Raw genomic sequence first — 16,403 nt, forward strand, 5'->3', positions numbered from 1 at the left:
AGTACATTGTTTGTACCTAAAAAACTTACGACATGGACATTTTAACGGCTTAATTGCATATTTTCATGGCTTCTGAAAGTTGAACAAGACGTATTTTGAAAGATACGTATTTTTTGATTATTTAGTTAGGTGCAAACTAAGGCAAGCATTCGACAAGATGCACGTGGGAAACCATGCAAAAAACCCTCAAATTGGCCTGTAGAACGGAGTGTTAGCAGCCCAGAAACAAACGTAGATGATCATGATCCTCGCATCCCCAGTTTGACACATTAATATGCAGTTGGACTGCAGAATTCGTAACCCTACTGCTGCATCATGACGTATTGTGTAGTGTCCTATGCAGCTTGCGGAGCTTCCATATTCTGGAAATCATTTCACCTTTGAGGTCACTCATTTTTTTTCCTTTCTTACAGCGTATAAAATGGTGTTTATTCTTTCCGAGTGATGCATTTGAATCCATGCATGAAATATAGAGGTACAACATGGCCGAGTTCAACAGAGTCCAGTGAAAACACTTTGTCGTGTAAAAGTGAATGTAGCCTCAGCAAGGTTTGCGGGTCAGACCAATAGCAAACTACTGTTGCGCTTAAGTTGTGGAGGATAGGAAAGGGGGAGGGGTCCACTGGATCCATATTTACTTTGTACTGTGTATTGGAGGTGACCCATTCTGCAGCTAGATAACGGCTTTACTAGGAAGTGACAGACATAACACTGGGGAACACATTTCGAACGGCGCCGAAAACAGGGCCGCGACAAAAAGCCGGTACAGTTTCCCGTGAACAATCTGACAACCAAACAAACCCATCCAACACTGACGAGACAAAATATAATGACCACTGTCCACCGCTGGCTCTGTGGTTAAAACAGGGATTTATTTTTTAAGATTCTATTATATCCCCTTTCTGATAACAAAATAAGTACAGACATGTAAAGACTAAGCGCCTCTATTGTGTATTTGACTGGTTGATCGCATAGAGGGACGCTCATGAATCCCGGCGGAGGTTCGAGTCCTCCCTCGGACATGGGTGTGTGTGTTTGTCCTTAGGATAAGTTAGGTTAAGTAGTGTGTAAGCTTAGGGACTGATGACCTTAGCAGTTAAGTCCCATACGATTTCACACATATTTGAACTTTTTTGACGCTGATGAATATCCACAACACTGATGTGCCTTTACCTACGACGGTTCTATTCAAATAGGTCTCATTCCTTCAGCTGTCTGTGTAGTAGTCAGTTCGCATTAGTGTGCACTGGCAAAATTGATCAGATTCATACCATACTACCTCTTAATGGGTCGGAAGCAGCAGATTGCAGTTGAAATACGTGCTGCAATTGTAGCTTTGGGTCAGGAAGGTTATTGTAGTAGCACAATTGCAACAAACGTTGGCGTAGGCAAATCTGCAGAGATATATATACTGCATCATAAAAACAGGAGCGTGAAGTAATGGTCCAATGTGTTATTTGCGTGTTGTTTGAGTGAGTAAATTTTACTGGGAATTAGTAAAGCTAATACTGGCAGTACTTGTACCGATGCTGCTGCCATGAATAGTGATAGTTGTAATAATAATAATAATAATAATAATAATAATAATAATAACAGTAATGATAGTGGGAGATATAAAAAGAATTTGTAGATGCACAAGATAGATGTTTTCTGATATAACGAGTTCTCGGAAAAGAAAATATACCATTAATAAATGAAGAGACTGTTAACAGAGACACCATTACTTAAAACACAAACAAAAACCTGTAGGTGGGACAGGGCACGTTTGTGCCAACAAATATAAATTATGGAAAAAGAAATGAAAGAACTTAGACAAAAGAATACCGATTTGGAGGCTCGTCTCTCTCAGTGTAATGCTGAGTTACTTAAAACATTTTCAAGTGATTGAGGGTTCTTTTGGTGTTGTTATGAAAGGGCATTGTACTAATTGGTCATCTGAAGATACTGCAAGGGGAGCAACATTACGTTGGTTGGTTGGTTGATTGGGGGAGGGGAACAAACATCGTGGTCATCGGTTCTATCGGATTAGGGAAGGATGGGGAAGGAAGTCGACCATGCACTTTCAAAGGAACCATCCCGGCATTCTCCTGAAGCGAGTTAAGAAAATCACGGAAAATCTAAATCAGGATGGCCGGACGCGAATTTGAACCGTCGTCCTCCTGAACGCGAACTCACTGCACCACCTCGCTCGGTACCAAATTTACAGTGTGTCTCTTAAAACGTCATGCTTTGACAGTAATGAACTAAAATATCCTCTTCCTAGTGCAGTCACTATTAAAAGAGGAGCCAGGCGGCTTAGCATTCTTTCAAGTTTTGTTGATTTAAGCCTTAATATCATGAAAACACAATCAAAGACACGAAATAAATTTAAAAAAGACGTAATTCTTAGCTTAGCACTGAGTTATGTTTGAGCCAGGTAGAGAAGACTGTTTGAGAATTCCACAATAATGTTCAGTTTACGGTCATCAGAAGTTGAGTAGAAAAGCGGAGACAACCTATTTATTATAACTTTTACCTGAGTGTTTCTAAGGTCTTGCTGACCGCCATGATTCGATTAATAGGCAATGACGAATTTTAAGTGTATAGCGCCTTCAAACAGAACACTTACACTGAATTTATGGGTTACGTATCACGATTCAGGTTTCGAAAATCCATCAGACCCAAACAGAAAAGTGTGTCTGTCTTTTTTTACGTTGTGCCTGGTGCCTTAAATCTGTTAAGCAATCATCTGGTTCAAAAAATGGTTCAAATGGCTCTGAGCACTATGGGACTCAACTGCTGTGGTCATAAGTCCCCTAGAACTTAGAACTACTTAAACCTAACTAACCTAAGGACAGCACACAACACCCAGCCATCACGAGGCAGAGAAAATCCCTGACCCCGCCGGGAATCGAACCCGGGAACCCGGGCGTGGGAAGCGAGAACGCTACCTCACGACCACGAGATGCGGGCAATCATCTGGTTGACGGTGGTTATAGACTTAAATCTGGTAGTTTGCTCGCGTTAGGTCAATTGAACTTCGAAGTACCTAAATAAATTTATAATGTGCCCATTAAGTGACCATGAACCATTTACTAGATTCTGGTACGGAAAGGCAAAATGTAAGGAAAACAGTAGAGCTGAGACAAGTCGTCTGTCATAATTTTACCACGTTCCGTTACGTTGGTGAGGCTGAAAAAGTTATGAACAACGCATTTGATGTGCTGAATTAGAGAACTTTTAAACAGTTTCATTCAGACAAAAACAATTAAATATGGAAAAATTTATTTATATACACTACTGGCCATTAAAATTGCTACACCAAGAAGAAATGCAGTTGATAAACGGGTATTCATTGGACAAATATATTATACTAGAGCTGACATGTGATTACATATTCACGCAATTTGGGTGCATAGATCCTGAGAAATCAGTACCCAGAACAACCACCTCTGGCCGTAATAACGGCCTTGATACGCCTGGGTATTGAGTCAAACAGAGCTTGGATGGCGTGTACAGGTACAGCTGCCCATGCAGCTTCAACACGACACCACGGTTCATCAAGAGTAGTGACTGGCGTATTGTGACGAGCCAGTTGCTCGGCCACCATTGACCAGACTTTTTCAATTGGTGACAGATCTGGAGAATGTACTGGCCAGGGCATCAGTCAAATATTTTCTGTATCCAGAAAGGCCCGTACAGGACCTGCAACATGCGGTCGTGCATTATCCTGCTGAAATGTAGGGTTTCGCAGGGATCGAATGAAGGGTAGAGCCACGGGTCGTAACACATCTGAAATGTAACGTCCGCTGTTCAAAGTGCCGTCTATGCAAACAAGAGGTTACTGAGACGTGTAACCAATGGCACCCCATACCAACCATCACGCCGGGTGATACGCCAGTATGGCGATGACGAATACACGCTTCCAATGTGCGTTCACCGCGATGTCGCCAAACACGGGCGCGACCATCATGATGCTGTGAACAGAACCTGGATTCGTCAGAAAAAATGAAGTTTTGCCATTCATGCACCCCGGTTCGTCGTTGAGTTCACCATCGCACGCACTCCTGTGTGTGATGCAGCGTCAAGGGTAACCGCAGCCATGGTCTCCGAACTGATAGTCCATGCTGCTGCAAACATCGTCGAACTGTTCGTGCAGATGGTTGTTGTCTTGCAAACGTCCCCATCTGTTGACTCAGGGATCGAGGCGTGGCTGCACGATCCGTTACAGCCATGCGGATAAGATGCCTGTCATCTCGACTGCTAGTGATACGAGGCCGTTGGGATCCAGCACGCCGTTCCGTATTACCCTCCTTAACCCACTGATTCCATATTCTGCTAACAGTCGTTGGATCTCGACCAACGCGAGCAGCAATGTCGCGATACGATAACCCGCAATCGCGATAGGCTACAATCCGACCTTTATCAAAGTCGGAAGCGTGATGGTACGCATTTCTCCTCCTTACACGAGGCATCACAACAACGTTTCACCAGGCAACGCCGGTGAATTGCTGTTTGTGTATGAGAAATCGGTTGGAAACTTTCCTCATGTCAGCACGTTGTAGGTGTCGCCACCGGCGCCAACCTTGTGTGAATGCTCTGAAAAGCTAATCATTTGCATATCACAGCATCTTCTTCCTGTCGGTTAAATTTCGCGTCTGTAGCGCGTCACCGTGGTGTAGCAAGTTTAATGGCCAGTAGTGTATTTATTTAATTAATAATATTAATAATAATGATAGCAATAAAAATAAGGCAATATAACATAAAAAACTTGATTAATAGCACATGAGTACGTGGAGTTCCTATAAGCTTGTCTATGAGGTAGTTAGCCGCGACTCACAGCATATATACGTGTAATATTTCCGCTCATTCTAGTAGACGTGGTTACAGGTTATAGCAATTCGAGGTTCGTGCCCGGACACATCGTCATTCTGGCAAACGGTTGCTCGAAACACGCACCGTACCACGGTCGCAGGTCGGAATAGGCAATATCATGCTCTGGAAGACATTCATCGGGACTTCTGCGGCACCTGTGGCAATAATCTAAGGCGGCGTTACAGCTGTGGACTACATGGGTGGATCTCAAGCATCCCTTCATGCTTGAGGTCTTCCCTAACGGTGATGGCATCTATAAGCAGGATAACTGTCGGAGTCACAAAGCCAAAATCGTGCAAAAATGTTTTAGGGATATGACAATAGGCTAACTTTGATGTCTTGGCCTTAAAACATACCTCAGATGAACTCGTTGGAAATCATCGAAGGCGCTATTGGGCTCCAAATCCGGGACGGCATTACGCCATATTATTGGGAGGGCCTGTATTCCGGCATTGTACCACTCTACTGGTCGACGGCGGGGCCAGTGTCTTGCTAAATCGATAACCTCTCCATCATCCACGTACTGCTGCCCGCGGATTGCATCCTTCATTGGGCCAGACACCTGGAAGTCGGAAGGTGCGAGATCCGGGCTGAAGTGTGGATGAGCAAGAACAGTCGAATGAAGTTTCGTGACCTCCTCCCGGGAGCGCAGAGTTCTGTTAGGCCTTCCGTTGCCATGTAGACGGAGAAGTTCGTGCGTATTTTTTGGCTACGAACAGGCTGAAGTCGTTTCTTCAATTTCCTGAGGGCCGCACCTTACACTTTAGAGTTGATCGTTGCACCATGAGGGAGGACATCAAATAGAATAACACCTTAGGAGTCCCGGAAGATCGTCGCCATTACTTTATAGGCAGACGGTACGGCTTTGAACTTTTTCTTCGGAAGAGGGATGAAAGGCGCCACTCCTTGGATTGCGGTTCGAAGTGACGAACCCATGTTTCATCACCTGTGACGATGTCCGACAGAAAATTGTCATGATCAGCCTCGTAATGAGCAAGCAATTCCCCAACATGGTTCTTCGTTGAACTTAATGGTCTTCTGTTGGCGGCGAGCAACCCAGCTGAACACACCGTTGAGTACCCCAACTGGAGCCTGAATGTTTCAGCACTACGAGGGCCGTTTGAAAAGTCCGTGCAAAACTAAAAACTACTTACGTGTTCGTGGTAAACCTTTTTTATTTTTCGACATAATCTCCTTTTAGACTTATACACTTGGTCCAACGCTGTTCTAATTTGTTCATCCCTTCCGAATAATAGAAATTGTCCAAGTCTGCAAAATAGCTATTAGTTGCTGCAATCACCTCCTCGTTTGAATAAAATTTTTGTCCCGCCAGCCATTTCTTCAAATTGGGGAACAAATAGTAGTCCGAGGGAGCCAAGTATGGAGAATAGTGGGGATGTGAAACGCGTTGGAATCCTATTTCCATTAATTTTGCGACCACAACTGGTGAGGTGTGTGCTGGTGCTTTGTCGTGATGGAAGAGGACTTTTTTTCTGTCCAATCGTCGGCGTTTATCTTGCCGCTCATTTTCAAACTGTCCAATAACGATGAATAATATGCACCTGTAATAGTTTTACCCTTATAGGATTATCCCTTGCGAATCTCAAAAGACAGTCGCCATAACCTCTCCGGCCGAAGGAATGGTCTTCGCCTTTCTTGGTGCAGATCATCCCTTGGTAACCAATCGTTTAGATTGTTGTTAGGTCTCAGGAGTAGAGTAATGTATCTATGTTTCATCCATAGTAACGAAACGACGCTTAAAGTCCGCCGCGCGGGATTAGCCGAGCGGTCTAGGGCGCTGCAGTCATGGACTGTGCGGCTGGTCCCGGAGGAGATTCGAGTCCTCCCTCGGGCATGGGTGTGTGTGTTTGTTCTTAGGATAATTTAGGTTAAGTAGTGTGTAAGCTTAGGGACTGATGACCTTAGCAGTTAAGTCCCATAAGATTTCATACACATTTGAGTATTTTTTTGCTTAAAGTCCTGCGGATTCTTCCTGAACAGCTGCAAATCATCCTTGCAACACTTCACACGATTCTGTTTTTGGCCAAGCGTGAGCATTTGCGGATAGCTTTCTCATGTCCAAATGTTTATGCAAAACATTATGTACCCATTCATTCGAAATGCCCAAAGCACTAGCAGTCTCACGCACCTTAACTCTTCTGTCGTCCATCACCCAATCACGGATTTTATCAATGATTTCTGAAGTCGTAACCTCCACAGGGCGTTCAGAACGTTCAGCATCACTTGTGCCCATATGGCCACTCCGAAAATTTTAAAACCACTTATAAACTGTTCTAATCTAAGGTGCAGAGTCACCGTAATGTTTACTAAGCTTCTCTTTAGTCTTCTGAGGCGTTTTGCCTTTCATAAAATAATGTTTATTCACCACACGATATTCTTTTTCGTCCATTTTTTGACAATCACTCGACTCCCTTGATTCACACGAATGCCAAACACAAAGAAATAGACCAATATGGCTGAAGCTTGATGTGCGTTCTTTCCAAAGATGCTACTAACTAAACATGACCTCGATACGCGCCGGTGGTGCCATCTCTCGGACTTTGCACGGACTTTTCAAACGCCCCTCGTACCAACAGAGACATCCAATTGAACAACGAGCTGTTTGATTCTGATCCGTCGATCACCTCGAATCGGAGCGTCCGCGCGTTCTGACATTGCGAAAATCACAGCTGTGGGCGGCCGGCCAGTACGCGGTGGATCGGACATGTTTGCGCGACCTTGTAGAGATCTGCTTGGAATGCACCTCCGTTACAGGCGCCATTTTGCAGGCTGCGTATAGCTCCGCCACCTATTTGAACTTCATGAAACTAGAGAGGCTTAATCGGGAGTATTCCACAATGTCGCACAACAAATTCCGCATTTTTCAACAGAAACTGACCGGTAAAAAAAGTGCTGCATTACTTATTGAACGCCCCTCGTAAACAATGTTTCGCGTTGCGTTCGGCAATGCTAAAAGGTTCAGCAGAGTCACACACAATTATTTCTTGAAGTGCTAGAGAATTCTGTAATGAATAGAATTCGTACCCTAGATTACAGGACATGTAGTAGAAATAATCCACTAAAGTAAAGGCCCATATCGTTAACGTCGATATGCAGCAGGCTTCTAGAACATATATTGTGTCCGAACATTATGAATTACCTCGAAGAAAACGGTCTATTCACACACAGTCAACATGGGTTTAGAAAGCATCGTTCCTGTGAAACACAACTAGCTCTTTATTCACATGAAGTGTTGAGTGCTATTGACAAGGGATTTCAGATTCATTCCGTATTTCTGGATTTCCGGAAGGCTTTTGACACTGTACCACACAAGCGGCTTGTAGTGAAATTGCGTGCTTATGGAATATCGTCTCAGTTATATGACTGGATTTGTGATTTCCTGTCAGAGAGGTCACAGTTCGTAGTAACTGACGGAAAATCATCGAGTAAAACAGAAGTGATTTCTGGCGTTCCCCAAGTTAGTGTTATAGGCCCTTTGCTGTTCCTTATCTATATAAACGATTTTGGAGACAATCTGAGCAGCCGTCTTCTGATGTTTGCAGATGACGCTGTCGTTTATCGACTAATAAAATCATCAGAAGATCAAAACAAACTGCAAAATGATTTAGAAAAGATATCTGAATGGTCCGAAAAGTGGCAATTGACCCTAAATAACGAAAAGTGTGACGTCATCCACATGAGTGCTAAAAGAAACGCGTTAAACTTCGGTTACATGATAAATCAGTCTAATCTAAAAGCCCTAAATTCAACTAAATAGTTAGGTATTACAGTTACGAACAATTTAAATTGGAAGGTACACACAGAAAATGTTGTGGGGAAGGCTAACCAAAGACTGCGTTTTATTGGCAGGACACTTAGAAAATGTAACAGACCTACTAAGGAGACTGCCTACACTACGCTTGTCCGTCCACTTTTGGAATACTGTTGCGCGGTGTGGGATCCTTACCAGATAGGACTGATGGAGTACATCGAGAAAGTTCAAAGAAAGGCAGCACGTTTTGTATTATCGCGAAATATGGGAGAGAGTGTCACAGAAATGATACAGGCGTTTTTCGTTGCGACGGAATCTCCTCACGAAATTCCATTCACCAACCTTCTCCTCCGAATGCGAAAATATTTTGTTGACACCGACCTTCATAGGGAGGGGCGATCACCGAGATAAAATAAGGGAAATCAGAGCTCGCACTGAAAGATATAGGTGTTCATTCTTTCCGCACGCTATACGAGATTGGAACAATAGAGAATTGTGAAGGTGGTTCGATGAACCCTCTGCCAGGCACCTGAATGTGATTTCCCGAGTACCCATGTAGATGTAGATGTAGATATAAACTGGCGGGTGCTCTAGTTATCGTACTACAGAGCAGAGCAGTGGACAGAGAGCAACCTTCCCCAGCAGCACTCTTAACACGGTCGGGAGTTGCTGCCGAGCTCTCGTTTCCTACGCCAGTTCGCACGTACACGGCAGCCATAAAGAGCGCCGGTTACACATTTATATTCGCGGCTGCTTCCGCGGTCGCGTTTCGCCACGGAGCTACGGCGTTTGGCGCCGCCTGGCGTGGTTTGCAGGCAACCCGCGCAACGTCATGTGAGGTAACACCGCACGCACAGTACATACACAGGAGCCAGTCAGCTGTAACGCCTAAGCGGTCACGGACGATGCGCGGACAACTGCTGCTGCAACGGTACGCGTTGTATTGCCACCAGGCAGACTCGTTACGTCACGACGTGCGCTGTAATTACGAAGACGAGCAATTGAACCAGAGGAGTCTGCCTCATTGAGGGGAGAAAGTGCATCTGTCACCTTGCTGAATGGAATAGTTCCGCGTTTAGCGTGGCCACGGTGTCATCAGACATTGTACTGCCTTGTTTGAGTGATGACCCTTCACACTATGGCACAGAATCAAGGTAGTTAACGCACACCAGTGCACTGGTACTCGACATAAACTTTCACGGTTCGGCCCTGGTGGTGGGAACACTCGTGATGAGCAGCATTTGGAAGGGAGAGGAGAGAACACGGAGGCGTACAGTTTCTGATTACCAGGTCTTGCGCCTAAGACCTGGCTTAAATCCGAGCTCAACACGACGTGTCTCACGGACTGAGGTTATGCAACGCCATTAATTTCGAGTGGCGATGTTAAACTCGGGTGTCCCATTGGTGACTTCTACAAGACCAGGCTTTCCAATGACGCCTGCTGCCATAAATGACTCTGAGCACTAAGGGACTTAACATCTGAGGTCATCAGTCCCCTAGAACTTAGAACTACTTAAACCTAACTAACCTAAGGACAGCACACAACACCCAGCCATCACGAGGCAGAGAAAATCCCTGACCCCGCCGGGAATCGAACCCGGGAACTCGGACGTGGGAAGCGAGAACGCTACCGCACGACCCTGAGATGCGGGCTGCTGCCATAAGGGGAGGTTCTGGTCGACAGGCACGAAAATGGAAGAAGTTTAAAATTTTTTTCATACAAGAATAGTTTTTATTAAAATGGGTGGTTTACCACTTTATTATACACAGAAGAGCCAAAGAAACTGGTACACCTGCCTAATATCGTGTAGGGACCCCACGAGCACGCATAAGTGCCACAATAAGATGTGGCATGGACTCGACTAATGTCTGAAGTAGTGCTAGAGGGAATTAACGCCATGAATCTGCAGGGCTGTCCATAAATCCGTAAGAGTACAAGTGGGTGGAGATCTCTTCTGAACAGCTCGTTGCAAGGCATCTGAGATATGCTCAATAATGTTCATGTCTGGGGACATCTCTGCCGAAAGATCACTATGCTGGTGCACGCATAAGCTTTTCGGAGATCACTGTTCATCGTTCATTCTTCAACATGGGTCTCCCCAGCAGACATCCCTACGTGTTCACATGTTTGCCCAACGGCATCGTCAATTACGATTGCAGTGGGCATGGTATTGTCGAGATTGAACCGTGGATCAATAGGAAAGTGTCGCCTTGTCAGATCAATCACATTTTTGCTCCACTAGGTCGATGGGTCGATAGTCGCTTGCATGGTATCTGTGGCACTAATCGATGTCACATTGACAGCTGTGGATCACCTGCACCCCGGTTTGAGGAGCATGATAGTGTACTCAGTTCGATGTATTGGCCACGAAACTCGCTTAATGTGAATCCAATGGAACCCATTTGGGTCGCTATCAGGCACCATGACCGCGTACATAAATCAACAGCCCGTTGACCGCGTACATAAATCAGCAGCCCGTTGTTTAAGGAAATTACATGACTTGTGCGTGAACATCTGATGCGACACACCTCCACAAACCTAGCAACAAGCTGTCGAATCAAAAATTGTTCAAATGTGTGTGAAACCTTATGGGACTTAACTGCTGAGGTCATTAGTCCCTAAGCTTTCAACTACTTAACCTAAATTATCCTAAGGACAAACACACACACCCATGCCCGAGGGACGACTCGAACCTCCGCCGGGACCAGCCGCACAGTCCATGACAGCAGCGCCTTAGACCGCTCGGGCTGTAGAATCCATGATACGAAAAATCAGTGATGTATAGCGTTCCAAAGATAGACCAACAAGCTATTAATCAGGTGGTCATAATATTTTGGCTCGTCAGTGTAGATGCAGAATTAGAAATGACCTCAAAGCACAATGTCGAAGTGGGATATCAAAACTAATATACACTCTCCGTCCAAAAAGTTCCGATGCTAATTTTATTCCTGGCCTATAAGCGACGTCACCGCAGTAACAACGGTGGCAGCTTGAAGTAACGACTGTAAACAGCAGAAGTGCATTCTACCAGTTAGTTGAGAGCAGAAAATGTTAAGTAGTCGACTTGCGGCAGTAGTGTGTCAATACTGTTCCGTTACAGGTCGCAATGGAGCGACATCCTTAATTCAAGAGTTCAAGGCCTTCTACAAAACGTTTTAAAGAAATGAAAAGTATGCGCAAATTTCGGCCCGCACATCTCGACTCCCGAACAAAAACAATGACGCTTGGACTCCTTCCTCGGTTTGACTGAAATGTCAAACGTGAACACTTCTTTTCTGGAAAAAATCGTTATGTTATCGATACGAATCTACCACAAAACGACGAAGTATAAACAATTACATGAAGGGTCTACGCTCTGACGACATAAATCGACGTTCAAACCAATGTGATGCGTGTATGGAACATTCCAAAGAAGGACTTTCCTAACAGTCTCACGAGGTTGTATGATCTTTTGCACTTGCGCTGTTGTCAAGTTGTAGAAGATGATGTAGAAACCACCATCTAAACTTTTCTCTATTTTTTTATTAATCCATACTCGAATCTTTCTGGACTGACGGTGTATGTTGCATTGCTGAGGATGTATACGAAACTTCATTTTCAATTCTTCATCGATTGTTAAACATTTGTTTGGCACCCGCTGTGCATCAAATGCTAGCGCCAGTTCAAAGCATTTTAACGCCTGATATTATGAGAAAACTCGTGTCAGTACAAGATGTTATTGTGAGTTTATCCTGCGTATATAGACTACTGATACAAAATGAGAGTTCGAAAAGTGAGTATAAGAAACTCAAGCAAATATTTCTCACTTCACAGAAGCATAATAAATAAATGATTGAGATTCATTTATCTCTTACTTATGGCAATTTAACACTTTATTCGACTTGTTTAGCAGTACTACGAAACTACCTAATAACTTAACTAACGTCTGATTGATTTTTATCCTAAATGGGAAGTAAAGAATCTACTAAATCACACTGAATAAGTTCCACAATCGTGGAATTAAAGTAACACCCCGATATATATGATAATTTAATATTGTTTACCTTTGTTGAGCTACAGGGAAGTCACGTGTCCTTGAAGACTCTGTAAAAGAAGAAAAATAAAAATTATTCTGATCTGTGACTTCGTGTCAGCTGACTTAACAACAGTGAATACACAAGAAAATCTAGTACAAATTCTGTGTTTTAGGGCTTAAAAAAGTAGTGTTTATGCTATACGAAATGTGGTTACAAGCAAAAAGGAAAGGAACTGGTGAATGTAATCTTCCTGAGACCGAGTCTTTTCATCAAAACTTGTATTATAAGACAATATTAACTACAAATTTTTCTACCCGACAAAATCGGAAATCAACTATTCCCCAAAAAGCTTTTTATTCGTTTCGTGGACAACAAAAACACGTTATTCAAAGGGCTGATGTATAGTTTGTAGGGCATACAACGTGTTGTTCATAGATTAAAAACAAAGTATAAAAAATCTTTCACCAAGATTAGGTTCCTATGGTCCCCTAGAACGGTGCGCCTACACTGCTCTTATTTGTCCTTCAAAAGTACCGTTCATAAAAAGGGGTCACGAATCTGCTTAGACTATCTGTTGTTTAAAATAAATTTCTCCATCATATATAGCGATCGGCCGAATTGAACTCATGGTCATAGTCAAGTATATATACACTATACCTGCATTGTTGTCTTCGCGTTCAATGAGGGTCGTGACCTGTACTTCACTGAGACTTTAAGCGAACTGAGCGCGCCTTTACGAGAAACTGCGCCGTGCGATGTGAATTCTACTCCACTGCAGTGGCAATTTGTCGTAATGTACAAGCGTGTACACACCTTCGTGATGCAGTGTTCATTTTGTTGATGCCACACCCGTTAATGCAAGTACGTGCATATTATGTGTACTCCGGAAGCCACTCAGGCCGACAACAGCATTTAAGCGTCAGTCGTGCCCAAGTTTTGTTAGCGACATCTTTTGTGAATTGATTGTCCGTCCGTAAGTGTCTATGCACCTGAGCGTATCGCCTACCTTTCACACAACTAGATTTATGCGTCCATTCCACTGTAAATCACTCTGGATTGATAGATATCAGGAAACATTTAACCTCATTGATTGACCGTCAGCGCTGTTATCAAGAAATGTCTGGTCACTCCACTCACATAGGATCATTTCATAAGAAGTGCGCTTGTTGAGAGGCACTAGCCCTTTTTTAACCACGGGTCTTGCTATGATTCTAGACCTGATTTCGAAAGAGTCTTTGTTATTAGGCATAAACACCACGTATAAGGACACACGATAGATGGAAATTACGTTATCTGTGAAACGCGGCGAACACAAACAATTTAAAGTCACAATGACTGCTATTCTACTGCAACTGTTTGCTAAAAATTTTTTTTTCAAAAAATGGTTCAAATGTATCTGAGCACTATGAGACTTAAAATCTTAGATCATCAGTCCCCTAGAACTCAGAACTACTTAAACCTAACTAACCTAAGGATATCACACACACCCATGCCCGAGGAAGGATTCGAAACTGCGACCGTAGCGGTCGCGCTGTTCCAGACTGAAGCACCTAGAACAGCTCTACCACAAGGGACGGCCAAGTTTTTTAGAGACCGCTGACAGTCATAATTTTTTGTTAACTTTTCTTAAATTATTTTAACATTGTACAATGATTCCAGATATGATCTTATCATAGAGCAAAAATGGCAATACAAAAATATTCATCATGTACAGTCGTGCACAAAAGTATCCGAACTACCTGAATTGCATTTCGCCTGATTCGCATGCAACCCACATATCGCAGCTGCCTAGCAGGTCCTTTAATCGCTCCTCGGTACAGTCGTTTGACTATTGAAAATGGTTCCAACAAGTCACCACTAGAAAATATTGCTCTGTATCGCAATATCTCAAGATGTAAAGATATACGACGATACTACAAATATCAGGGAACACCTTATCGCAGATAAGACTGTCCTTAAGGCTTGTAAGCTCACATTTATTACAATAAATGACATACCTGAAATGTTACCACTCTCATTATTACGTCAGATAGGTAAGGCACGTAGTAAGTTCGTCGTATTCATGATTTCCTCTTCAAAGTAACATACCGTACTTATTAACACAAAATTACATTAAAAATTTAATTATTCACGAGCAGCTAGTTCAGAATATGTATGAACTTCAACTGGTCACGACGAACCGTCTCGTTCTGCATATGGATTCAAACCCAGGTCATGCAGACTAAGCAAAGATTTCGTGACTGACGGAAATGAACAGTCATTCCTGACTATGCATACAGACAGTGATACACCTCGATTTCAGACAGTATCAGTTGGCAAATATCAACTTTAAATTACATAACGTAAACATTTTTAACGGACAGGAATTCCTCCCCAGCATTTATTGTCCCTGTTAACGAGCTACGAGAGGTGTTAAATATTGCTTCTCCACAAGTAACCTACTTGAAATGCCTTGAGAGAAAGCTTTGTGTTGGACAGGGATTCGAACCCAGAACCTAATCAGATTGTTATCGAAGCGCAATCAACTGTGCATATCGGATTTTCTCGGCAGTAGCTAGATGTTTTAACTGAAATGACGAGACGAAACATTAATTTTTTCCTTCCCAGGACTCCAACCCGACACCTATTGCTATTATATTCTAGAGAATACGAACGTTAAATATGGGTTTGTTACACCAGCAGCGGAATGTGAGCATGTTTGAACTAGGAATAATATGACGAAGAGTTCAGTACTGACTGGAAACCGAACCCCACACATATCGTTGTTGACTACACACAAAGAGACGTCAGCTACCGAATTTTTCTCCACCAGCATCCTTGAACTTAGAGTTATCTCACAAATATTTCTGTGTCTCACTGGGAGTCAAAAACGTTAGGTATCGTTAGTGTTGAAGAATCTGCAGTTTTGAACAAACAACAAATTTTAGTCGAGCTGTATTGTGAGGGGGGGGTCAACTTCCGCGTTAAGGGCGGTCTGAGTTGCATTCCCAGTTCAGGCATTTCCGTCAGTCACGAAATCTTTGCTTAGTCTGCATGAACTGGGTTTGAATCCATATGCAGAACGAGACGGTTCGTCGTGACCAGTTGAAGTTCATACATATTCTGAACTAGCTGCTCGTGAATAATTAAATTTTTAATGTAATTTTGTGTTAAAAAATAAGTACGGTATGTTACTTTGAAGAGGAAATCATGAATACGACGAACTTACTACGTGCCTTACCTATCTGACGTAATAATGAGAGTGGTAACATTTCAGGTATGTCATTTATTGTAATAAATGTGAGCTTACAAGCCTTAAGGACAGTCTTATCTGCGATAAGGTGTTCCCTGATATTTGTAGTATCGTCGTATATCTTTACATCTTGAGATATTGCGATACAGAGCAGTATTTTCTAGTGGTGACTTGTTGGAACCATTTTCAATAGTCAAACGACTGTACCGAGGAGCAATTAGAGGACCTGTTAGACAGCTGCGATATGTGGGTTGCATGCGAGTCAGGCGAAATGCACTTCAGGTCGTTCGTATACTTTTGAGCATGACTGTACATAAATAGATCTTTCTGCCTCGGCTTGTGTTGCTTGTCACCCGCGGAGAAAGGGACGTGTAGCACTATCGAGTGAGAGTTTATTTCGTTTGCTGATCTTTTGCTAACACATAAATAAACACTCGCTCTGTTCATCAGAAAAGGCTGTTTGCTTGTGGCGCATTCTTCTTCTTCCGTCACTATGGCTACGGGACTTTTGTTGTTCGCTGTTTTACA

At 43.2% G+C, this 16,403-nt stretch overlaps 1 protein-coding gene across 2 annotated transcripts in view; it reads right to left on the reverse strand.

Annotated features, from left to right (window-relative positions):
- The window catches only part of LOC126100179 (uncharacterized), a 278,089-nt gene that overhangs the window by 90,275 nt on the left and 171,411 nt on the right, over positions 1 to 16,403 (reverse strand). For both annotated transcript variants that reach the window (XM_049910739.1, XM_049910738.1), the window contains one exon: positions 12,671 to 12,710. The gene's annotated coding sequence lies outside the window, so the exon portion shown is untranslated. The remainder of the gene's footprint in view (positions 1 to 12,670; positions 12,711 to 16,403) is intronic.

Source organism: Schistocerca cancellata, chromosome 9, assembly GCF_023864275.1.
Source record: "Schistocerca cancellata isolate TAMUIC-IGC-003103 chromosome 9, iqSchCanc2.1, whole genome shotgun sequence".
NCBI classification, from domain to species: domain Eukaryota; kingdom Metazoa; phylum Arthropoda; class Insecta; order Orthoptera; family Acrididae; genus Schistocerca; species Schistocerca cancellata.